Below are 25835 nucleotides of genomic sequence, written 5' to 3'. Positions count from 1 at the left end.
CGCAACCCTCTCTCTCTCTCTCTCTCTCTCTCTCTCTCTCTTTCTCTCTTTTTCTCTCTCTCTCTCTCCGAGCCGCGGCTCTCTCTTTTCCGTCCCGGTTCGCCGTCTCTCTCCTATGTTCTTTCTCTCTCTCTTTCTCTCCCTTTCTTTCTTCCTCCCGCTCTCCTTCCCTCTCTTTCTCTTTCTCGCAATGCGTACACACCAGCAAGAGCCGCCACCGCCGCCGCCGCCGCTGCTGCGAGTAGGTTATCCCTGTCCCCTCCGCGAAACCATCCTCTTATTCCCACTCCTCCTTCGGAGCACCTGTCGTGCCAGGGAGTTCGGCGCGTTAGGGGCGTTCGCCGGAGGTAAGTAGACGGCAGGTTATCAGTCCGCAGAACATCTTCGTCGCGAACGGAACAGTAAACCAGTGTGGTTGCTCATTCTTTCGTGGTGGAGAGACACAGAGGGAGAAAGAGACAGATCGAGAGAGAGAGAAAGAGAGAGAAAGAGCGAGAGAGAGAAAGAAAAAGGCAAAAAGAGAAGTAAAGAAGGAGGAGGCAGTGACAGTGGAGGAGAGGACAAATTGAACGTAACACGTCACGCAGGCCTTTTTGGCGGATACTATTCGTCGTCGCCGTTACTGGTACCATTATCGCCGATACTCTTAGCCGCGCATCGACCGCGATCAAACACGGGAGTTTGATTTCTCGCCTGATCCCCCTTTTTGCCCGGCGACCGCCTTTCCCACGGGAAAAATCGATCGGTGGATCGAGGCTCTGTGATCTTACGTCCTTTCCGTCGTTGAATGACCATTGAGCGAACGGCACCCGCGGATAATCACGACCATCGATTCGGATCGTTCGGCCCAGTTTTCCGGTCCGAGTGTGCCGGTCGAAACCGATCGTCGACCGCATAGTTCCGCGATCGCGTCGATGGTAACTGCCGTTCACGGTCCCGGCCGCCGGTGAAATTGTGTTAAAAGTGACGGATCCCGTGGGCCACGTACCAGCAGGAACGTTCGTCCGGCGAGGAACAACACGCGAGAACGATCGTCGCCCGATAAACGGTGTTCTCCGTCGATCGCACGGTGATTTAAACGCGGTATCCGACGATCGGTGCGAGCGCAGCCGCAGCAGAGCCAAGGAAGAAGGGAGAGAGAGAGAGAGCGAGAGAGAGAGAGAGAAAGAGAGAGAGAAGCATTCCGAGGGGTTGAAACGCGAAAGGAAGGAAGGCGGAGCTGATAAGGCGATAACGCGGCTGCCGGGATGCGGCACGAGGAGCCGCTAAGCTGCAGCTAACACGTGGCGACTCCGCACGCACTCCGCGATCGCTAGGTGAGCCTTATATTCTCGTGTAAGGGAGCTCATTATCCGTGACTCCTTTGCCCGTGATCTTCTCACTGAACTACCCGTTAATTAAATTTACACCGCGTACGATTTCTATCGGATCGTCGTCCCGAGTGTTCTCCAATTTAAACGCCGCGATACGAGCCGCCTAGCGCAGGTACGCACGATCGGAGAAGAGATCGTCCGATGTTCTCGTTCCCCTGCTATTTTTCCTCTTTCTTTCTGCGAACGCTACGAATTCTTCTTCTTACTGTTACGATGTATGTACAACCGTCTTTGCCGATACCGCGTAGATAACGCGCGATCGATTCGCTTCCTGGACCGGTAACCGCGAGAAAAGGTCCGTCGACGGCCGACTGCCGTTCGTTCGTTCGTTCGTTCATCTCCTTAACGAGCATCCCATTGAAACCGAACGGCACGGCGGCCGCCGGTGCCGATAGTTCATGCAAAACCAGACCGATGATTCGGCTGTCGATGTTAACGCGCGCGCGGATAGAGCGGACCACGACGAAACAGCCGAGCGGATAAGGTTCTCGTACGAGGAAATCGGGTGGGGAGGGAATGTGGTCGGTCGGCAGGCAAGGAGGCCTCACCAAATTTTCGTGCCGCTGTTCTGGGCGCAATGTGCCTCGAATCTCCACGTGCTTCGAAATCGTCCCTCTTCCTCTATCCCCTAAGCCCCCTATCCTCCCCTCCGTCTCACGGTGTTTCGCCGTCCTCGTCGATCGCGGCCAGAGAGGCTCCGTTCCCGTGGGCCTCTCTCCCGCTCCCTCTGCATCTCCTTCTCTCTCTCTCCCCTCTCCCTCTCTCTCTCTTTTCTCTCTTACTCTTACTCTTACTCTTTCTCTCTCTCTCTCTCTCCGGTCTTTCCGTCTGTCCGTCCGTCTCTCTTTCTTTCCCGTCGGCTTCTCTTTCTGTTATTCTTCATCGAAGCTGAGTGGAGCACCCAACCGCTCTTCGCGGTGCCCTGAGACGCCGAAGAGTTAGCACGCGCATTCCGGTTAGCGGTCCGACGAACGCTTAACCGTTGCTGTTCCTCCCTACTCGACATCGCTGGTATCGCTCGCCACTGTCATTCAGGGACTCCGAGCCGCTCCGCGCCGCACCGCGCCGCGCCGCAACGATCCGCTCCGCGTCGCGCCGCATTCGGCGACGAGGTGCTCGAACGCAATGAAGGTCGGAAACAAGCCGAGAGCCCGAACGTTACATGATGCATCCAGGAAGCGAATGGAATCGCGTGAATCTTTTCTGGCGATCCCGTGTAGATCGAGACCGGCTCGAGACGGATTGAGTCACTTTGAATATATGACGTAACAACCCGGTCGATTTGAATGATACACGATTGCCGAAATACCGAGAACCGCTGTGCCACCTTACGGCTACCATTCGTCGGGCACGATGGTGCGACGTTGTTTGCCGAACAACGGTTTCTCAGAGGCTTTTGTCAATCGTTCGCAGAGTTATGGGATCAGTAATTGAAGGATTTTCGGCAATTAACAGGCAGCTCCATTTTTTTCTTTTTACATAATTTTGGCTATTTATCGTTTGCGGAAAATAAACTTTTTATTACGCAGACGTGTTTTTAGAGTTTTGAACAATCGCTAACGGAATGATGAAATTAACCGTTGAGCAAGGTAATTCCAATTGCAAAAGCAGGTCGAAGAATAATAATAACTAGACTGCAGATTTTATGCATTTATGACAGAAGCGAGTTGATCGAACGCAAACAAGAAACACGTTTAAAGAATTTGGAAATACTATTACGTTATTTTGAACTCGATAAAATTGCTAAAAAAAAATGTAAGAAACAAGAAAGAAAGAAATGTATGAATACGTTGTAATATTGTATGTCGTAGTAAAGCAGGCAATTTTTATTTTGCATAGAGATCCACGATCTAGTGATAACATTCCTTTTTGTTCAAGTATGTATTTTCGAGAAAATTTAGTTTCGAAAATTTAATACGTTCCGGTAGGAGTCAGCCACGTTGTCTGTTCATGACTAACTGAATCTACTTTTCGCAAGTAACACTGCACGCGAAGCTAACGAATTTTTATACTTGACGTTTTCGAAGATATCGCGTCTATTGAAAAAGTTTTTGCTTCCTCAACTCGTTCTTGTATGTAGAATTACCTTCCGACCGGTTGTACCGCGATTTAAGAAACATCCTGTACATCATTTGAAACCTATCGCTCGTTATTTAATAATTGAGAAGAAGACTACAGTTATAAGATGGCTCGTCTGTTGCATATATTTTGTTACGTATCCTATTTCGTTAAGAAAAATCTGACCTTTCGCACGACGCAAAAAGAACTTTAGATCCGGGTGATGAGTACGTATAGTGTTATCGCAACAGATAACATCGTAAGGAGATACAATGAGAGACGAATTACTTGAGGATGATTTCGCGCTACAAAATTACACTTCTGTCTATTGTTTTTGCTCCAGATATATTTGCGCATTGTAGCAAGTGTTATCGTTGATTGTACGAATTTCTTCCTTCGAATTTCTTGCTTTCGAATTGCTTTAATAACGCTTACTGCGATCAATGCTTTCATAATTGACACAGAGAAAACTTATAAATGCGCGCTTGGCGTAAAAATTGATTAACACGAAAATGACTTACAGCAGTATACCTTAACTATTGGCACGGTAGAAAAACATGTTCGAGCGCACTTGATGCAAAAGTTCATTACTAGGGGGATTAATAGGTCAGCCATAAATATAGAACAAGTATGAAACAGTTATTGATTTTTAATTGCTGACTTCCATCTGCAGTAACTTCGTCGACTAGCGACGAGCATCGATAAGTTAAATCGTTGCATTTCGAGCGAACAAAATGAACCAGACAAATGAAGAGTAATTTTCAGGTGATATTTATGTATATTGGCCAGATATCCGTATTAATATATAGAAAGCATCGTAACTTAAAAAAGAAAGTAGTATAATTACGATCTCAACAATCGACATATGAGCCGTTTATTTTGAAAGTGGCATAAGTCACTTTGTTTTTAAATCGATATATTTAAGGGTTTGCGTTTTAACACGTTTAAAAACATGGATGCTAACTTTCGAGAAGATTTACTTGTATTTGTTATCTCAGGATACTGATATTTTTCTGATATTTTCTGATATTTTTCTCATTAAAAAATCACCACTTTTCATTACGGTAAAGTCACTTATGCCACTTTCAAAATAAACGGCTCATATAACGTAAACCGTAGCTATCAACCGGCATCGATTCATCCAGAAGGCGATTCCTATTTCACGCAACTTTTCCGCAAAGCGGTCGAAACGCTTCAGCAACCGAATGTATTCCGGGGCATAAAACGATTCGATAGATCACAACGGTAACCGGTTTCCACATTACTTCCGGTTCTCCAAAGCCCCCGAAATTTGTCAGGCTTCCCATGGCCCCCGGTAACAGATACAATTGCCGGCGATTCGTATCTCTATTCTCGATTCGGGAATACGATCGGCCGTCGCGAGTCCTGGTGTGTATCTGTTCGAATGGTGTTAAACGCGATATCTGGTCTCGCGATCGCGGTTCTCACGTGCGTTGAAGACCGGCGACGAGCACCGTCGCGGAGTGCACCCGGCCTGGAAAGGTTGCTCTGTTTTAAATGCGCATACGATTCCGCTGCGCGAAATGCTTGGCGCAACAGCGTCGGAACGGTTTCCCTTATAACGCCCGTAATCCGCGGGATCGGATCGAAAGGCGATCAAACTTTGCCGATAGCTGCGAACGAAAATATGCGAGCGAGCGAGGTCCCGCGACAATGTCCGATCTATACGTTCGATCACGGTAAACGGAGCCATTATGCGAAACTGCAGAGGTGGACCGAACGAAGTGCACTTGATACGTACGTACGTGTCCCAGCGGCGAATATACGTGCACGCACGAGCAAAAGAACGGCTGGTACACCTGGCTACACACGCCGCGCCGCGCCGCGCCGCGCCGCGCCGCGCCGAGCCGAGCGGAGCCGCGCCGGCCCGGGAATTCGTTTCGGAGATTCGCTGAGTCACTGATTTCGTAGCATCCCGAGCCCATTTCCCAGAGGCTTTCGGCATTGCGGCCGCGGCAAACAATATTAAATATTTATGTAGTTTATTTACGGGAACGTGTCCAATTATGTACAACGAAGGAAACGCGAGGCATTAAAGATATTCTTCTTCTGAATAATGGACCGTTTCCGGGACTTTATGAATGAGAAACTGTTCCTCGGATTGCTTTAAAATTCGTCACGGCTGTTCATTGACTGTTAGGAAGGTATTTAAAAGTTTGTTTGCGTCGTTACGACCGCCGGCTCCGCGGGTTTTATGTATTTATAATGCGCGGACGGAATGCGCGCAAGTCGACTCCGTTTGAAATGTTAATAAAGTTTACGGCCGCGTTTTCAGTTTACCATCGGCCACGGGGAAAAGAAAAAAAGGTCACGCCATTAAACTTTTTCCCGCGAATCCGTCCCGCGGCGAACGACGCTAACTTTCTTATTGGCCGGGCTTTGTAAACTAATTGGGGACGTGTGTACTTTCACGAGGACTTCCGCGGCCGCGGTTTCTTGTTTCGGTCGTAATGGTTTGTTATTGATACGGATGAAGATGTGAGCCGACCGACTGTACCAAAAAAAAAAAATATACGAAACGTTAACGATTTCGCGTGCGCGAGGCGCGAGTTCTTTGTTTCTTCTGTGTCCGTAAGAAGCGGGCGTTAATGTCCTTCTAAACGAAACATTCGCCCGAAGATATATCTCCGCGACGCTCGGATAAGAACAACTTGTTACGGCCAGACGGAATTATTAGGCACCGGCTTTCCGTAATAAATTCGACGTGATCTACGTGATTATGCGGACGGTTTAGAAGCCGAACGGTGCGAGTCCGCTTTTCTTTCAATATAAGCCACGCGGTGCAAAACACGTACGACTTTATCGTTCGATCTTTCGATCGATAAATCAATGCAGGGTAAATATACCTATTACTGCCGGTGTACATTTATCCTAGTCGAGATTCCTTCGTAAACGAACAATAAATAGCAGCGCTTACGTTGATCATGGAACGATTAAACGAAATTGTTCTAAGGAAATTGTTCTTTTAAGAAATACATTGACACGTTTCTTTTCTCTCACTCTTTTTCTCTTTTCTGGTTAAGCTAATTTGCATGTCATCTTAATTAATTCGTTATGTTTGGTTAGGTGCTCGGGAGCACATATTTCCTCCTATTACACCGGCTCTTACATTCTGCATGTCATCGTGTAATTAAAAAAATTGTGCTTTGAAATATCAGTGGTTTCGTTACCTTCTTACAATTAATTTGCAAAATCCGTATTTATCTCAATTTGAAGATTAATGAATTCCTTCTGAGCCGATCATATATACCTGCTCTTCTCTGAACGAGGGGAGTCGTATCTATAAACGCATACCCGTTTGTAAAATTTAGCTAAGAGGACATGGAAGCACGCGGTTCAGACTAATTGCTTAGTCACTGAATTTAGTTGGAACGTCGGTCCCCGGGCACCGATTACCATAAAAATTTCTGCGAAACGTATCTATCGCGATTTGAATACCAGTCGTTCTCGCAAAACAGGAATCCACGAGGCCCGTCGATTTAACATTTGGACGTTCGATCGGAATCTAAAGTAGGTATCTAAACTTTAACGATGCCGGCGAAACGGCTGGGCGTTAGAATCGTTCTAAAAAAAAAAAAAAAAAGTCACCGTAACCGACTTTGCGTACAAATGGCGTCCGGGTTCGCGATTTCGCAAGGTGCGTTCACCCCGCGGCGCCTTCGCCAAAATCGTAAATCACGTCGATCGTTTGGACAACGCCTATTAAATCGTTGCCTACCGTCTAATAATTCAATCGTGGATTGATTAAAGGAGAAGCGGAGCGGTCCCTCGTCCCCGATGGTCCGAGGACATTTTTAGCAATGGCAACCGTCAGCTCACAATGGCCGTGTAACCGTTTCCCGAGGCTTACCAGCGGCGGGCATTCTTCTTTCAAAATTTGCATCGAAATAAGTCGCCGAACGTCCGTTTGCAATCGCCGCGGCGTCGTTGGCGGGCAAAAAGAGTATATATATATATATATATATATACTAACGGTTTTCGAACAGGTGTCATCTCTTTTTTCCGCGCTTCATGAAATATTCACCAGGCATACGATTACGTTAGTAGCGGGCACTAATACGTGCGTTGTATAGGGACATTCAACCTCTTGGCCGCGACATTGGAATCACGCCCGACATAACTTTGCATCCGATTGCCGCCGATATTTGAGCCGTTTATTTTGAAAGTGGCATAAGTCACTTTACCGGAATGAAAAGTGGTGATTTTTTAATGTTTATACGAAATTATTTATACCGAGCAAAATATCAGTATCCTGAGATAACAAATACAAGTAAATCTTCTCGAAAGTTAGCATCCATATTTTTATCGACTTAAAAACAAAGCGACTTATGCCACTTTCAAAATAAACGGCTCATTTATCCGGGAGTTAACCCCTCGCGGTCGAACCGGATTATTTTCAGACCCATCGACGCTTGAACTATTGACACGCGACGAAATGAACGTGCTACAACGATTAAAAACTTGTGTCTTCGTTTCGCGACGCTGTCTCACAATGTCTGACCAGAATTTTGGTGAACATTTGAGATAAATGCTTTCTTGCGGTCATTTTCGATTAATCATACTGAGTTTTGTCAAATCTGTCACAATTTTAATTGAATGGCTTTCGATTAATCATACTGATTCATACTGAGTTTCATACTGCGTTTTTAATTTAATAGCTTTGTATTCGAGACATTGATTGTCTGTATACACCCACCAATGATACACATAAATATAAAATATATCTACGTAAGTATATATAAAAGAATAAATATATAAAATATATACATAAAGTATATACTTGTCAGAGACAAAGTCAGCGAAGAAATTGATATTAATCGGGAATAAATCAGCACAGAATTAATTACACAATGGATAAGATCACGGCTGACACACTTCCATGCATAAAACGCAGGAACGAGACGTCGTTCTTCGTCTGACAGCGTGGATGGAACGTAAACTTTTAATCAGTTTCGAAAGCACACAATTGATTTTACCGTTGATAATTTGGTACACGTATGGTTATGTTCGACATTCTTGTATATGCAAATGCGAACGCTGAAAGATTGAGACATCCGCGATACAATTACGATTCGGTATTTCGGTCGTCTTCTCACGCAATGAATGCTGTAACAAGGTTCCGCGAAACTGCTTCAGTGTATAATGCTAATTTTATTTTAATTTCTAGAATAAAATAGCTTTTAGAGGAACATTACCGCGCATTTTTCATCGTCGGCAATCGATCGTATCTACGTTGAAAATAAACTCCTACGTTGAAGACGAGAAATACGTTTCGCTGGATGATCCAAGAAACTACAGTAATTTCTCTCTGATTCGCGCTGAGATTGTGCAAAAAAAATGGACAATTTGAGAAGAAGAGATACGATTATTCGAGCCTTGCGGCTCGTTTTTATAGTTGCCGATTGTCGATAATTATAAAAACAAGAGGCAAGGCTCGCATAATCGCATCTCTTCCTCCCAAATTGTCCATTTTTTGCGCAATCTGAGCGCGAATTAGGGAGAAATTATCGTATCTGGAAAAAACATATTTTCCATTTTCAATGTTAAAAATTGTTTTCGTTCTTTGAATATTCATATAAGCGGCGATCGAAGATGAATAAAAATGAATAAAAAATAGAATTTGATGTAAAAATCCGTATTTTACAGCTAGAAAATAAATGAGCGAAACAGTAGGGACAGTTTAATTGTCGTTTAATTACGTGCAACCATTCGGAAAGATTGGACTTTAACAACATGGTAGAAAGGAGCACTCATTCAACTTTCTAGGCTAATAGTGTGGCCACCATAGTTTCCTTATAGAACGAGTTTTAAATTGTCCAACTTTCGAACATTTTTTAGTACCGAACTCTTATCTTTACTGTTTGATTAACAGTGAGTGGGCTTGTTCAGGAAAGATCTAAATGACGTATATAACGTTGTGTCTACGATTCGATTGCGGTTGCGCGTTTCCGGTATATCCGGGAACGTTGCATGTTCCAGCAATTATACAACGATACGTGTCTTACATACCGGCGTTATCTTATTCGATTATTCCAATCGCATGCGACAAGTCGACAACGATCCCGATATGTAAATTACTTCGTGTAACCGAAGTATCCGGATTCGAGTACTCGTTTGATTATTTTCAGCGTCTAAGTTTGGATTTATCAATCGATGAGTAACAGAAACAGGAAACGCGTAACACTAAGTGTAAAATTAAGTAAAAGAGGGTGCAAACAAGATTAACAATTGTACAGTTAAAAATTCAATTTCTTCGAGAAAATCAGATTCGATAGTTAGCGAATTCAAGTGCTATAGTATTTGACTGCCTGTTTAGCATGTTCTAATTTTACTTGCGCTACTAAGTGATGGTACGGTGGTGTCTTTCGACTTGTGCAAATTTTGTTACTTTCTTAATTAACCACTATTCGGTATTAAAATGAAAAATTATATTATAAATCCTTTCACTCAAAAAATTAAACGATCATCGTTCTTCTCAACCCCTTGTGTACTTTAACGAATCTGACTCGCGATGTTCTTTTGCCATTCAAGTAAATACCATTCAAGTAAAACCATTCAAGTACAAAATAAGTGTAAATTTTTTTTGTCCTCTAAGAAACAATATTAATGACAAAACTTTGTATATTAATATCTACTTTATTTTGTACGATGCGTAATTCTCTAGTTTTATTACATTTCTTTTCTGTTTCTGTAAAGTTTGAACAGATTTCATTGAACAAGTTTAAACAAATATATTTCTACATTCTGTACTAACAGGTTTTTTGCCCGTATAATAAATAAATACTCGAAAAAATTCCAATCATTTCAAGTGTTAAGAAAATAGTACAACAAGGGATATTAACAAATGTATTTCAACGATGGAAACTACACAAGTCCGTTATATCTGGCAGAAACTACAACCACAAAACACATCTCACATTCCCGCCAACGATCGAATTCCGCGACGCCGACAGAAAACTTACAGAAAAGCATGATTTCCACGCCGACCCACGAAACCAATCTGCAGAAACCACCCGTAATAACCGAAAACACCTAAACGACCGATCACCAGCCAAATCTTGACATCCCGGATGGACGGCCCGCGAAATAAATGACTCGGATTTCGATGCTGGTTCAGCAGCGGCCGCGTCGGGCGTTAATTTCGTCGTATCGGCTTTCCGCGGAGAAAGGAATTAGATTCGTTTAATTCGCTTTAGCCACGCCACCAGATTACGCGGACCGCTGTCTGCCGGTGAAAAACGCCGGCTTGCCATTGACGCGGAATCGGGGGTGGGAGGGAGGGAGGGAGGAAAAAAAAAAGTTAAAAGCATCGGCTCAGATTAGCTACGGAGGAGGCCTCGCGATAGCGTTAAAACGCGAGCGCGACCGGGTGCGGTGGATTTCACGGCTTTCGGATCGCACGGTCGGAGTTGCACGGCGTGAAAACGGCAATATCGATCATCGGTCGCCGATTTCCGCGGGCCGTGCAGCTTCCGTACACACGCGCACAAACGCGTAGATCCCGCGTATGGATGCACGGATATAATACAAGCGTGTATGTATATGTCGCGCGCGTTATCGCATTCTGGTCCGGTGACAGTGGCAGCGGCCGCGGCGGCGGTGACGGCGGCGGCGCAGCCTATAATACTTTACGCATCGAGCATCGCAAATACTGGTTACGGCCGTAATCGGAGCGGGGTTACGCGTTGCGGGTGCGTGTGCGTACACACGCGGTCGCGTATCATTTACAGTGGACAGTCCGCGGAAGCGAGTGCGAGCGAGCGAACGCGAACGACGAACGCGAATACGAACGCGAATACGAACGCGAACGCGAACGCGTTCCCGTACTTGAAAACCGGTATCGCCGTAGATTCGTGCCATTATCCATTAACTACCGCGGTATTACGTTCATTTGACACGCTCTCCGCACTCGCAACCGGCACACTGAAACAATTCCGCCGACGCGACGCGTCGCGACGTGCCGGGGTGCACGCGTGTGTGTGTGTGCGTGGCAACCGCGCGCGTCACGCGTATATGATCCAGGCTCGTTACCAGACACACTCCACGCTCGCCGCGGATTCTCATTAATTTCTAACGAAGACGCCGGATGAAAAAATCCGCGTGACTTCGCGCGGAAACGGAGCAACGCGGTGCCGCGTTAACCCAGTTTCCCCTATGCGCTCTTGAGCGTCCCCGTAGCCAGGCCGAACGAGGATAATGACGCATCGCGACAGCTGTCGGTTTTGCGGTGAACGATTGGGGCCTCGACACGCCGAGCTGCTCCTAGAATTCCTTGGACCGTGCCAGACTGAATTTCAATAGGTTTTGTTTAAGAGAAGCCCGTTGTCGCCGCGAGGCCTGCGTCCGATGTATGGTGACCCTTGATGGACCGCGGAATCGAGCCGCGAACCGACCATGTGCTCCGACACCTTTCAATCAGTTAGCCGTTTTTAACGGGCGTACTCGTCGTAATGCGCAAAATGTTGCCATTTCTTCGCCACGAGTGTACTCGGCTAAAGCAGCTGACTGGTTAAGAAGGATACGAACCATTGCGATTGGATGGATTGACGAAAAATATCACGTTTTTCGGCTGTTTTATCTGAGCGCGCGAGGGAAATTTGTTGGCGATGCAGTTTTTAGGTCTCGATAGTTTATATGCATGCTGAAAATTTCATCGAAATTGGTCAGCATTACTATGGAATGGGAATTTAATATTAGGAAAGATTCTTCGCTTTTTTTTTTATTTTCTTGGCAGTTGTCTCAGTCATGTTCTTGAAAATATACATACGAATTTATCGAATCTGGTCGAACATATCGATTTAATGGTTGTTTAAACAATACACGATTCAAGAAAAGGCATTTTTCTGGAAGTGTACGCAGTCATTTTATACGAATACAATAAATTCTCCCTAACTGACGTTTAGTTTGTTCACAGAAATGGACGATTTGAGAAGAGGAGATACGATTATACGAGCCTCGCGGCTCATTTTTATAGTTACCGATTGTCAACAATTATAAAAACGAGGTTCAAGGCTCGAATAATCGTATTTCCTCTTCCCATATTGTCTATTTTTTTTTGCGCAATCTAAGCGTCAATTAGGAGGGAATTTACTGTAGTTTCCAAAGTAATAATAGCGTGACGGGCAATTTTTCTTCATAATTAAACGTCGCATTTGTTCCAATTTTGATCATAAAATACCAGACTGACAATCGTCCGAACAGCATATGAGTGTTAATATAAGAATTAATATCGCTCCTTCGCAAAGACTAGAATAAGAAAATTGGAACACCATCCGTAGTAGCGTTCAATCATCGCCAGGTGTTGAGGAAATTTTCTGACAACCCCTATCTTCCTCGTTCGTGGAATTAAAAGTGATCCAATACTTTGTCGCGTCGCCTAAAAACTTTCGCAATTTTCGCGTGAAATATGTCTTGAAATGTTGCCAATTCTAATATCTTTTTGTATTGTTTAACCGCAAACTGCAGCAACTGATAGACACAATTTAGTTTATTATTAATTATTATTCTTGTACGTCTTCATTTATTTTCGCGCCTAAACTTCGACAGCAGAAGAATCAAACCTCGTTTCGATTTAGAAAAAATGAATTCATTCGCGAAGTCATTATTCCATTGAATTGTGATATTTCTTTTTTTGTAGCAATTAATATTAAAGTAATCTTAATTCATTTTGGAGGTGCTACAAGAAAGGTAGTCAATACTTTCCAATACACGCAGTATTACATTAAGTATATCGTTTATTGCAATAATATTAAAGGAAGATTCTTTATCATTTTCTACATTCGCAGAGCTTCTTGATGCTTGGAAAAATGTATTGGAGAAATAAATTTCAGCAAATCGATTTCTTGGTAAGTCCAAAACTTGGACTTAAGCCACTATTCCAAATAATAATTACAGTCGCTATATTTGCCATGTAAAATTCACCGTCGACTTAACGTTAACATAAAAGAAACCATACACAATTTTAATTGGCAAATGAAACAATTGTACCTAATACCGACTGTTTCTACGATTAACTAATTTTTCATAACTTCGAGCTTAGTTAGAAGTTACTTAGTTATTCGAACTTAGCCGCTTGCCAAATCAATTATAAATACCCGAGCCACAACAGAAACTTCGAAAGTGTCACAAGTGTCAAGTTCCGATTTCACAGTGACATTTCCAAATGCTTCCAACTGAAAGAGCCCCGCGGGCGCAACGATCGGGACGAGAATCTTCCTCGGTAATAAATCGAGTACTTCGACCTCATAAGGTCACCCCTCGGCGCTTAAACCTGTCGCAGGTGTAGAAAAATTTCGCGGCGAAACAGAAACAAAAGATCATCAATCTTCCTCACGGATCGCACGATCCAGCTCCGAGCAACGAGCTCCGTCGAAAAGAAACGCTGCTTCTTCGATCGTTCGGCATCACGATTCCGATCGTTGCACCGGCCGGCAGCGGAGCGAGAGCAACGCTCCGCGACGCGAATCAGAACGGTGTGTTCCCCGTAGCAGGGTGATCGACGGTGATCTGACCCGCGCGATCAGCTTATGCTTATCACATTAGCGCGTCCCAGATGCGCGGATGCTTTCCATCCGCGTGTACGAGCGACGGTAGCCTACATCATCCTTATTATGATACAACCTTGATCGTAAATTCTTGGCACAATGAACCTACTTCTTCGTCTACACATGTCGGCGATCTCACCGCGGATCAAATTGATTTCTATGGATTAATAGGGTACGCCGCCGTCACCGCCGCCGTCACCGCCGCCGCAGCCGCGATCCTCGAGAACACCTGACGGAGTGGCAGTAACGGGTTTCTGAATAGCCGCGACTTCCTACACATGGTGTCCACGCGTCAGTTCTCTACCTCGCCGAAGAGCTAGAATGAAACTCGTCGATCGGAACCCGGTGTATCGGCGTGCTTTTCATTCACGATGCCCTCTTATCGAGCGACGTCGGCTGCGTGGGTTCGCGAGCAGGGGTGCATATCAGGGTGGTCCCCATTTTTCGATTGCTCTTCAAAATATTGTCTGCGAAAGGGTCCGTCGGGAATTAGTATCCGCGCTATTTTTTAATCGTTTTTGGTGCGCTAAACAATGTTCGATGCGTACAATACAAATCTGTAAAATGTTCGCATCGAATATTGTTTAGCGCACCAAAAACGATTAAGAATGCTGTGGATACCGATTCCCGATGGACCCTTTCGCAGACATTATCTTGAAGAGCAATCGAAAAATAGGGACCATCCTGATAAATAAATCTGTAAAATATCAGGTCTCTACCCCTTCCTTTAACCCTTTACTGCGAACTATACTATAGACACGGAGTCCGTCATTCAAAATTAATATGATACTAGTTCTTCTTGCAAAATGTATCATACTTAAACATAGAAAATTTACCCTTGTGTTAATAATTAAACTTAAACCTTGATAGAAGCAATAATAGTTACGGTACAGTCTGTTAGATTCCGTGTCTAATTTGGGGTTAATTTTGGGCTTTTAAAGCCAAAACTTGTCCTTTTATTTTGACTGACTATTTATTATAAACGAAGTCACCCTTTGCACTCGAATGGCGACTCTGAACTAACACTGAAAAAACCGACACCGCGTTTCGAAATATTTGATACTGTTTAGATTTATCTATATTTAAAATGCTGACAAAAATGCCACTATTGCCAATGCTGTAGCTCGGAAAACGTGATCTAGAGCTTCGAGCTTCGAGCGCAAACATTTTCAAACTTCAACGCAAATGCAGCACGGGTTCTTGTTGTCCGATGGCGTTCGAATTTCGCACACATTATTTTCCTACCAAATATAATTATTATAATTTTTATATTTATAATATAATATAATTATATTATAATTTCGGGTGGTAAAAGACTAGGAAAAATATCAGATCGTCCCGTAAGTTCGTGCTACGAATACGTTCATACTTTTCAGGATGTGTTTCGCAAACACAGAGCGATAAGCGACTGAACGGGAACAGTTTAAATGATCGAGTTCAGTTTAAAGAGGGCATTCGAGAGGAAGAGTTATCGAACAGCAACCATTTCGTCTTTTACAAAGTGGAAAACTAGGGGAGAGACGTGTACTCATTTTCGGCAGCTTCTGCCGCGCGAGTTTCCCCGAAGGAAATAACAGCACCCATTACCGCGAACAATATTTGTGCCGTTTACAAAGAGGGTGTTCTATCGTCTCGCGCGAGAAGAAAATGGTTTCATTGATTTCGTAAAGGAAATTTTGATCTTAAATATCAATCACGTTCCAACTGAATTTACGATCGTTGAAATTTCGAAGATACATTTACGAATGATTAATAAATAGAAATTAATATTCGTTACACGATAAACGAGAAATAAACAAACATTACATATTACTTGCATTTCGCTTGAACTCGAATAAAAAGTAACATTTTATCTTAAATATTTATTTACATTAATTTTATATTTGTTTAAAGAGGAGCAAAAATGATTTATTATTCGCTTTTCCTTAAGATCCAAATAAATAATAACGTTTCTTTCGCAAATCAGAATATTTTTAAGGATTCTTCAGTTAAACATCGGATGCAATTATTACATGCAAATGAAATATTGATTTAATTTTCAACTTGTTATTTATTATTTCGAATAAAATTTGCCCAACACTCCGACGTCGCAAGAAAATCGACCAAAGAGAAATTTCCTCAGAGTAATGCAAAAATTCAGCCAGAGAGATTACTTTGCTCGACGGTTTTTCGCAATGCAAAAATCGTAGTGCACACTCGAGGTCGACGTAAACAGCTGTTATAAACGCAATGATCGATGGAACTCGGCATCGGGGCCGAGTACAGTGGCGTCGGCTCGCATCCGAAGAACCGCTTCGGTACGCGCACCGCCGGGACCTTAGAATTCGTGATTCCACTTTGTTAACGCGATGTAATGGGAAAGTCGAAAAATAAGGATCGGCGGTGCACACGCACATCGGGAACGGGCGTGCACACCGGTACGCCGCAAGAGCCTGCATTCACACGGTCGAACGAGCGTCGAGGCGCGCGCGTGCAGCTCGCGTAATACGCGGCTGCCACGCAGCCTTCATCCGAGAGGATCGGTACGCGAGATGGACATACCGCACGCGATAATTGCTCATCGTCGCGCCGCGCCGCGCCGGCCGGCTGGCCTCCGCGCGCCGACTACGATCACTGGGTCACATTAACCGTTAATGTTAACATAACCGATCCCGATCGCGGTGAATGGATCGTAAAGTCAATTACGCGCTCGGTTACGGCTCGCACGAATCCTCCGTAGCTCGTGCTACGGCCACGCTCGCCTCGTTCTCCGTATTCTATTCGATTTACCGAGCAATAAATTCGAGGCCAACTCGGCGGAGGCAACAGTTTGCGGCCGGACACATGGAGCCGAAGGTCAGCCCGGTTAGGGTATTAGGTGATTCGGCTCGTTCACCGTACGGAATTAATGGCCTATTCCTGTCGACTTATCGCAGTTTTTGATAGCGACTCGCTCTTTCTTCTGTTCCTTTTCTTTTTTTTTCGTTTTGGTTTAGCCCTGCCACCGTATACTAGGCCACGGTAATTATTATTGTGTGCCGCGCGCCTCTCCGCCGCTTTCTTTGGAAACGGTACTACCAGCTTTAGAGAGTTTTTACGGCGAGCGACGCCGCGGTCAATTAAAATTTTTGGCGGTTTATTGCCGGCAAAGCGATCGACGCGAGCTCGAAATCTCTTCTTCCGTATCTATCTTAGTAATAATCATTGAATTGCCGATTTGATGCATTTATGGCAGAAACGGGTAAACGAAATACTGCTCCAAGTCGGAGGAATTTAAAGATGTTGCCGAGATGTTTCCAATTTATTGGAAGCATTGAAAATAGAAACAAATTTCTTTTTAGCTTCTGTTTGGAACAATCGTATCACAAAATTTCTATTTCTCATAAAAACTCGCGTTCTAATAATAATAGTAACGGTAATATATTATACATTGGTATGTATTTACATACCAATTTGGTAGCGCGTTCATTCTACACGGATATTTATTAAACAATTGCCGCGTTGGAAGATATTGAGGCATCATTGTTTATAAACTTAGGATAGCTTCGAAGGTCGTGTAGATCTCAAAGTCCCTGAAACAATCAAAGGATGGCGCAATTAATGTTCCGATAATTGCCTGAGAATTCATAGTGAACTGAGGATTAAAATTGAAATAATCTTGTAGATTTTAGCAATACTTTATTTTGGAAATGAAATTCCCCAAAAATTTAGAAAGAAAAATGTGTTATTACAAACTAAAATCGGCTAACGTGTCTGATCATGATCTACCGATTCTACTCATAAACACTAGAGCTCGTAAGCTCGACTGATAATCAGTTGTAAATCAAAATAAAATGTTATTCCATTGACAATAGAAACCCATATTATGGATAACAATATTCTATTGCTTAAATATAATAGACATAATTCCTCGGAACAGAAGAAAGAAAGGATGCAAAGAATGATTTGAGACTACAAAATTATTAAAAAATTAAGAAAATTAGAAAAATGAATGAACACACTATTACTAATCAAGCTTATTAATTATTCCGACATAGAAGCACCACGAATAATTAGAGAATAGGAGATCTTGACACGAGTACATTCGTCGTACATTCCTCTATAATTAATTGAGCAGAAGCGCGCGCGAGATTTGCACCATTCAACATTTCTAAAAGATTACATGAATACCAAATAAATAAATTGAACGGTTAACCTCGTAATTACTAACTGCTAACGGTTTATAAAACTTCGTGCTATACTGAATATCGAAATTATCATATTTCCAATTGAATAACTCTCTAATGAAACGATCTCTCCATCAATTATTTATAGCTTCATAGGTACGCGGCACAGGTGAATCATTTCACCGGTTCGAATTGGAATCTGAATACCAGACGCGTGTAACCTAAGATGGAAATTTAAACGAATGATTTTCTTGTTTCGACTAATCGCTGGCCACGTATAAGGTAGTGAAATCCATTAATGCGGTATCGTAATTAATTTGTTCCTATCGTTGAATCGAAACGATTGCTGCCGGTGGAACAAGTTTGTTCGCGGTCGCGGCTGCATCCGTTTGCTGACGATCAGAATCTTTCGGGTTTTTACGAGATTCGACGCAGTGACGGTTTCGGGATAAGTTACCGTTGACTCTGGTGACACTTACAAATTACGGAGAGATGTGAAAATTAACGACTGCCGCTGCTCCAAGCCGGTATCGTCGACTGCGGGAGATCTACGAATCTTTCTGCAGCGATATACATATGTTCCTCGTACATTCCTGGAGTGATTTGCTTGCCTCAAGACCCCGCGAGTGGCTGGCTGTACACACGGATGATATACCAGCGAAACCATAATCGTGATTTATAGATGTAATCCGAAAGTTTTTCTTGATCGTCAAATAAATTGTCGATCGTTCCTGCTCGTGGCCCACAGCTGACACGGTGGGAAAACAAAAATTCGATAGAATGCATGATCATGCTTGCGCGCGCAGTGGTCACGAGAACGATTGAATCTATTTAAGGACTATCGCGTTAACTTGAATTTCTTGTTTCATTTTTACTGTTACAATTTATCACGTTGTGGGGTAAGTTCGTTTTAGATCTTTCATACGAACCCGATGAAACGAACTCTGCAAAATGTGAAACAAGTTTTCCGATATTTATATTTCCGATCGACCTAATATACAATTTGTTCGAATATAATTTATTCTATACGAAACGTACATACGTACCGAGAATAATCTACTACTCTTTTCCAGATTCAAATTTGTCCAATATTTAAAAATAACAATTGTCTTCCAATATGATTTGTCACGAAACACGAGGTTCAGAGGACGTGTGCAAATTTGAGATTCATTCGCGAACGTTTCTCATTTCAACGAATTTCACCCACGATGAAAAGTTTGTTAACGCTATGCCGTCCGCAGATCTTAGATATGATTCTTTCGTTTGACGCCGGCATGATAGCTTGGAAATTTTAGATTTAAAAAAAAATTTCGAAGATGGCGGTAATATAAATTCCTAAAATTAAGATAAGTAATCCAAGAATTTTCGTACTTAATTCTTAGTTAAATAAGCACAGTGCTATAGTTTGTTTGCTGCCTTTTAACAGCCAAGAAATATAGTTCAAATGTTATTTCAGTTTTTTAAAATGGCATCAAAGTGGTACCACCGGCATACAACAAATAGTTTTTGCATGACACCAGCGTGGTGCCATCGGACGGCATAGTGTTAATTAGGACGGAGATATTTTACTTGTCACTCTGACATGCGCAGAAACCATTCGCATAAGACGTAGAAGAAGAACTGTCGAGTAGCGTGCATTTTATAGCGCGCGATTTAGATAAACAAACGCGGAAGATCGACTTAATAGAGAATTTCATGCATTCTCCGGAAGATTAAGAAGTTCCGAACATCTTGCCCCGAATTGCCGGAGCAACGCGAACGCCGACCATATATAACAGAATATTTGCAGAAAGATTTAATCCGACGATTCATGGGATATTAAGAGGGGAACGGAAAGTCGAAAGAAAAGCGTTCGGGTATTTTTTGTTTGGGGAAAAATTCCTCGGCGGACGCAGGGAGCCGATAAAGTCGGTACTTTACGGCGTCTTAACATACTGGGAATTAATGGGAGTCGCATTAAAAACAGCACCGGAGCGGCTCCGCGTCGTAACTAACGCGATCAAGAGATTTCCACGGCGGCGAGCCGTACGCGATTATTCGCGGAGACAAATCACGCGGGGACACGTGCACGCTCGCGTCCGGTTTTGTCGGCGGATGTTTGGAATCGATGAAACAGAAACCGTCTGGGAAACAACATCGTCGGGAGTCCCGCGAGAGAATGCCGACGGGGAAATTATTAAGGTAAAAGTACCTATCATGAAATCCCGCACGATCCTGGCCCCTTGCTTGAAACAGTGGCGCGAACAATACGATAAAAACCAGATCGAGCGTATGATAAGCGGACGTAAAAATTCTAGCCATATTTTCGAACATTGTTCTTCGTAAATCCACTCGCGCAGACACTTTGTTTCGTAACAATCAGCTGTAAAACAAAACTGTTCACACGAACACGGCCGTTTCTTATGAACACCGAAGTATTTCATTCGAATAATTCATTATTCGTCATAAACTATTCGTTATTTTATTTATGGAAGAAACAAATCGATAAACTAACTTTTAGTTAGTCGTCCCATTAAAATTTTGTCCAATTTTGGCCACGTGTTATAGACTCGGTTTGTTTGTTCGTTGTCCCGATTTATGGAACGCATCTTGACCGCATTATTTTTTATCCGTATTAAATAAATATTTCGAAGTTCGCGACGCTATAATAGAATTGTCGGTCTATCGAACGGTATCGTAAATATTCTGCAATAACACTTTTGAGTTGTAACGAAATCGATGATAATCTTATACCTCCTGGGAAGCGTTCCATAATAGGTACTTTTACCTTAGCGTGGGATCTATTGCCGGTTCCAGATAGTGGCGGCGAGGAGACACCGTTACAACGATACGCGCATCACGAACCGGGCCCTTCGAAGCATTCTATGTAGCTACGAAACATCCGAAGAATGTCTTACTTGCCTACCTTTCAGACGGTCCCCACGGAAATCGCTGCGCGGTACGTGCACCATCCATGCACGCAAGATATGTTTCGCCGGTCCCGCGTTCGGTGTTCAAGATTTTTCAGCCCCGTAGCGAATAATCATGGCATTCTGTGGGAACCCTATCAAACAGCGGTGTACCACGAGGTGATCGATGGACGATCGGCAGCCGCGATTAATATTCCGATTTACCGTTCGCTGGTCGATCATCGGGACCGATTTCATGGTGCGCGAGGCCTACGAAAAAGCTGCGAACATACTTCTCTGTTCTTCGAAAGAAGCGTAACAATGCTATTTTCAATGGTGTTCAAAATTCGTAGCATTAACGGTAGTTTGTGAATCGCAATCGTTGCGCTGCACGCTTTCTAGAACGAATGGTTTGGAAGACTGTGAACAGTTCTAAATCGACTGTAACGAACAAAGATGCGTGTCTTTGTTCAATTATTGTGTCGAAAGTATATATAACAGCATTCTTAAATTCGTCTAATGTCTATGCAACCTTGTACTCCATCTATTTATTTTTGCCATAAATGCATAAAATTCACAGCGCAGTTTGCTCAGTTTTTTACTTTTAAATCTTTGGTATTGCACAGAAATTAATTTTATTGAGGCTCACTCATACGAAAAGCTTATGTTGATTTATTCAGAAAGTAATTTCGTTCTTTCACGAGAAAATGAAAGACGACACTTTTTAATGTTTGGTTTAACATTTTTAATATTATTCAATAATGTACTGTTCTATAACGTTTTTGACATTCTTCCGGTAGGTTTGAAGTCTTAAATTTTGAAAAAAAACGAAAGTAAGATGAACAACAAATGATTGAACGTGCGAACGTTTGCAACGTGAAACGAAAGACTCCAGTTTCTCATGGGTAAAGCACGACAAAACCATGTTGCGAACTATAATACGCGAGATACACGAGAACAACAGTTACGCGGTAATAATAGTAGTAATGAAAATAGGATTAATGGTGATTAGCATTCGAGACAGGATAATGCCGGAGCTTGGGACGGTAACTTGTGTACTTGTGAACTACCTAATGAGCATTCTAATTAATACTGGCTATAAGATTACGGGGATTGTTTATGTGTCAATCAATTCTACGGTTAATTCGCTGCAAAAGAGATGCAAATGATGTATAAACATGTATGTAGGCCACGTTATGAGTAATTGTAATTAGTCAATTAACACTTCCGGATAGCGCGTGAAAGCATATCGTCTTCGAACAATTCCTTTCAGGCGGATCCTTGATTTCACTTAGGGCTTGGAAAATCTCATTCAGAAGTATGATTCCCAGGGTTTTTTCTTCGTGTGGGAGAGGAATTCTTAAGAAAGGAAGTTTATAACAGTTAACAACTGAATTTTTGTTTCACGATTGATGATATTATGGAAATGTTTCTGCGAGACATTTTTAGGTAAACTTCTTTGTTCAAACATATTTCGTGACAGAAACCGTATAAAGTTTAAATAAATCCGATCTTGACGTTATTATAAAACAATATACATTTCTAATGTTAAAGCGATAAACTAAATTCATGTGATACAGCGCGATACAACGCCAACGAAAATCCACTAAATATACTCTGTCGCAGTGTCATAGTGTTACAATAAATCGCCAAGCGTATCAAATCAATTTTCACTCGCGGAAATTTTTATGATGTGATCAACGAGAATCTGTGAATTTCCACGAAAGAAAAAGAACTCTCCGACCTCTCTACCATTTCTCATTCCGATTATTCTCTACAAACTTCATCTAGAGTTCCGGGAACTTCCCACAAACTCCTGATAATTATTTCCCAAATCTGCCTCGCGAAACGAGAAGTTTGGACAGTAATAAATTCGTTCGACGAACTTCAGGCCAACATTTACGGAGTCGGACAGGAAAACAGCTATCACGAAAGTGATTGGATCATGCTAAACGGATAACCGACTCAAAATCGTAAACAGAGAACGACGGCCGAAGAAAGGTTCGCCCGCGCGGTTCGTAAATTGTTCTTCGCCAGAAATTGCACACGTAACTTTTTACTTGAACCCTAATCTGGCTGCCATTCGCGTGATTTTACGGTGCGCTCGTGCCTATTAGGTTTACCCTGGCCGATGGTTCTGGTAGGATAAGCACGGCACGATAGTTCTTCACCGGCGGCCACGAGTCATTAACCAATCAGTGGTAATTGTTTGGTATTCGCTAATGTAAATTCAAATCGAAAGCAGTCAGAGGCGTGGTTCGCTACAGGCGTCGCGGCTGTGTTAATTAGATATGCCCCGCAAACAGAGCAGTCGTAGTATCCCGTCATCAGGGCGCAAACCGCACACGTAGATTCGCGAACCGAACCGACGTCTATCGCTCGAAATCCGCAATCATTTATGCGTACACAAGGCACTGCTACATTTCATTTTAATTAATTCCCTTGGCTGCGTTACGCTTCCCGCAGTAGCTGTTGGATCTTATTTTATTTCGCCGAGCGTTGCTCTAACGATACGCTTGATTAGTGTAGGAATTCGTTTGTAGAGAAGAGGACTGAATCACATCGTATTCCCCTTCGAGTTTGTCAAATGACTACGTAGAAATTGTATTGTTATCGTTAATTGCTCAAGCGAACTGTCTAATATTATAACTAGATTTTATGCACTTGTGACAAGGAATGATTTGGTCCAATTCAAACCAGTGAAAATACTTAAAGACTTTCAAGATACTATGGTATATTCGACATATTGAAATCGTTAAGAAAAGAAGTAAACATTTGTCAAGCTCTTGCATCTTGCAGTCGATGCAGACTATGTTTATTTTGCATAAATATCCACAGTCTAATCGTCACTCTCATGAGTTGCTTTTTATACAAATCTATACAACTAAGAAAAATAATAGAAATTTTATGTGAAATTATTTTATTACATTTTTGTAGACAGCATTAGTTTCTACATGAACCCATTCTATCCGGAATCTAACGATGTCTGACCACTGGTTGTTGTTTCCACTGTGTCGTACACGCGTAGCTCCATGATTCCAGACCGTATCGATTTTCCATCTTTTATTCAGCGTTTCCGTAAATAATTTTGTTGCATATTTTGTGCATCGTTGTAACCGTTTCATCGATGCGATCGTCTCGGCTAAAACGTTCTCTATGACGTTGACTTTAGAACCGTTTTATTTGCAAAGCTACTTATCGGGGACAAAATAAACTGAACGCGTCTAAACATTATCAAACCAATTCATAAGCGCGTGGGCCTTGTCATCGTTACGGGAACACGTTGAGATTAGAGCTACCTTACTTTCTTGGCTTCTATTAAGATTTCTTAATGGCTCGGTTTATGGCGCATACATCTGGCGTACCGTTACCTTCGGATTCAAGGAGGCGAGCGGAATCAGTTAGTCAAATTTGTTTCTAACCGCGAAAGTTCGCTGGCCACGTGTGTGTTCCAGTGGTTCGGCCGGCTGTCCGTTGCACCGATTCAAGTATCATAAACCCACGTCGAAACGAGCTTGGTGGCCTTGCCAGATGTGCGCGCGGTAGAGCCAAATCCCAGGCGTTCCGTGCACGCCGATTCTTTAATTGTCAACAATTTGCAATCGCGGGCTGCGCGGCCGCAGATTCGCTAATTCACTCGGTCGCCTGTGAACGTTTTCGTTTTGATATTCGTCAAGGTGATTTACGTTGCTGCTTCATGTAGTATCGAGGTTAACATCGTTAACATTACATCACGTTATTGTGTTAATATTGTTGCTTCAGTATCTAGCTGCTGGCAATTAATTCAAATTACATATTGCATTAAGGTTAAACAACGTACGATATTGAATGAGTGCCTTGAAAAGTATGTTGCTTGGGACGTTAGCTTACGTGAACGAAATGTCGTTAATTTAGTGTCGATTTCGTATAAAACTCTGTAAAATAATCCAACATACGGACCTAAGTGAAAATCGTAAAGTATAAAATGGTTGACATTTACTGACGTACTCTGTTTGTCCCAAAATAACAAAGGTACAAAATGTACCTGATTCATTGGATATTTTATTCAATTTTTATGGTATTTGACACTTCGATTGGCACGACAAAAACGACAAAACATGTTACAGAGTGTATTATCTAATACTAAATTGTAAAGTCAAGTTGTACATCATTTTTCAACGTTCTCACCTTTTCTGGGTCCTAGTACAATTAGGAAGAAATAATGGATCAGCTTAAAAATAAATCTTCGGACCTGTGCAAATAATTCCGTCGCCCACGTACGGTTGACGTGGTAGACAAAAAGTGTTAGATCTACCGTGCATACGATGTTTGCTCTGACTCGTGGTATAACCAAATGAACTGAATAAATCGAAGATACAAACGCCAACTGTTAGAGAACTCGACCATAAAGCCACTTCGTCTCTGTGTCAGAATAAGAACGGATTCGATAAACACAGGTTTCCTACTCCGGGTCTCGAATATTTAACGGGTCCGCAGCGAGAACAGCGCGATAGGGAGAGAGAAAGAGAAAAAGAGAGAGAAAGAGAGAGAGAGAGAGAGAGAGCAGCCTGCTAAAAAGGTAATTAAAACCGCCTTTCGAACTTTACAACCCGGTAATCGTGAATGAAAAAGGACTCCCGTATCGTTCATACGGTTAATGGATCGCGCCGAAAGCCGGCGAGCGAGAGAACGAGAGAAAAAAGGCTCGAGGAAGTCGTACTGCGGTCAGCTCTCGTCTGGATCAATGATCGTGTTTCGAAAGAATACAGTTGAATTCTCGGAGTTTGACAAAAACGTTGCCCTGATCAGGATTAAAACCCGATCGAA

General features: G+C 42.8%; 1 protein-coding gene across 3 annotated transcripts in view; it reads left to right on the top strand.

Moving 5' to 3' along the window:
• The window catches only part of m (zona pellucida domain-containing protein miniature), an 87146-nt gene that overhangs the window by 36378 nt on the left and 24933 nt on the right, over window positions 1–25835 (top strand). The window contains exon 1 of one of the 3 annotated variants that reach the window (XM_033468885.2): window positions 293–1316. The exons of the other annotated variants lie outside the window; for them this stretch is intronic. The gene's annotated coding sequence lies outside the window, so the exon portion shown is untranslated. Of the gene's footprint in view, window positions 1–292; window positions 1317–25835 lie in introns of those variants that run through there. 3 annotated transcript variants of the gene reach the window in all.

This window comes from Megalopta genalis, chromosome 15 (genome assembly GCF_051020955.1).
Source record: "Megalopta genalis isolate 19385.01 chromosome 15, iyMegGena1_principal, whole genome shotgun sequence".
Lineage (NCBI taxonomy): Eukaryota > Metazoa > Arthropoda > Insecta > Hymenoptera > Halictidae > Megalopta > Megalopta genalis.
This window is presented reverse-complemented; position numbering and strand designations above follow the sequence as displayed.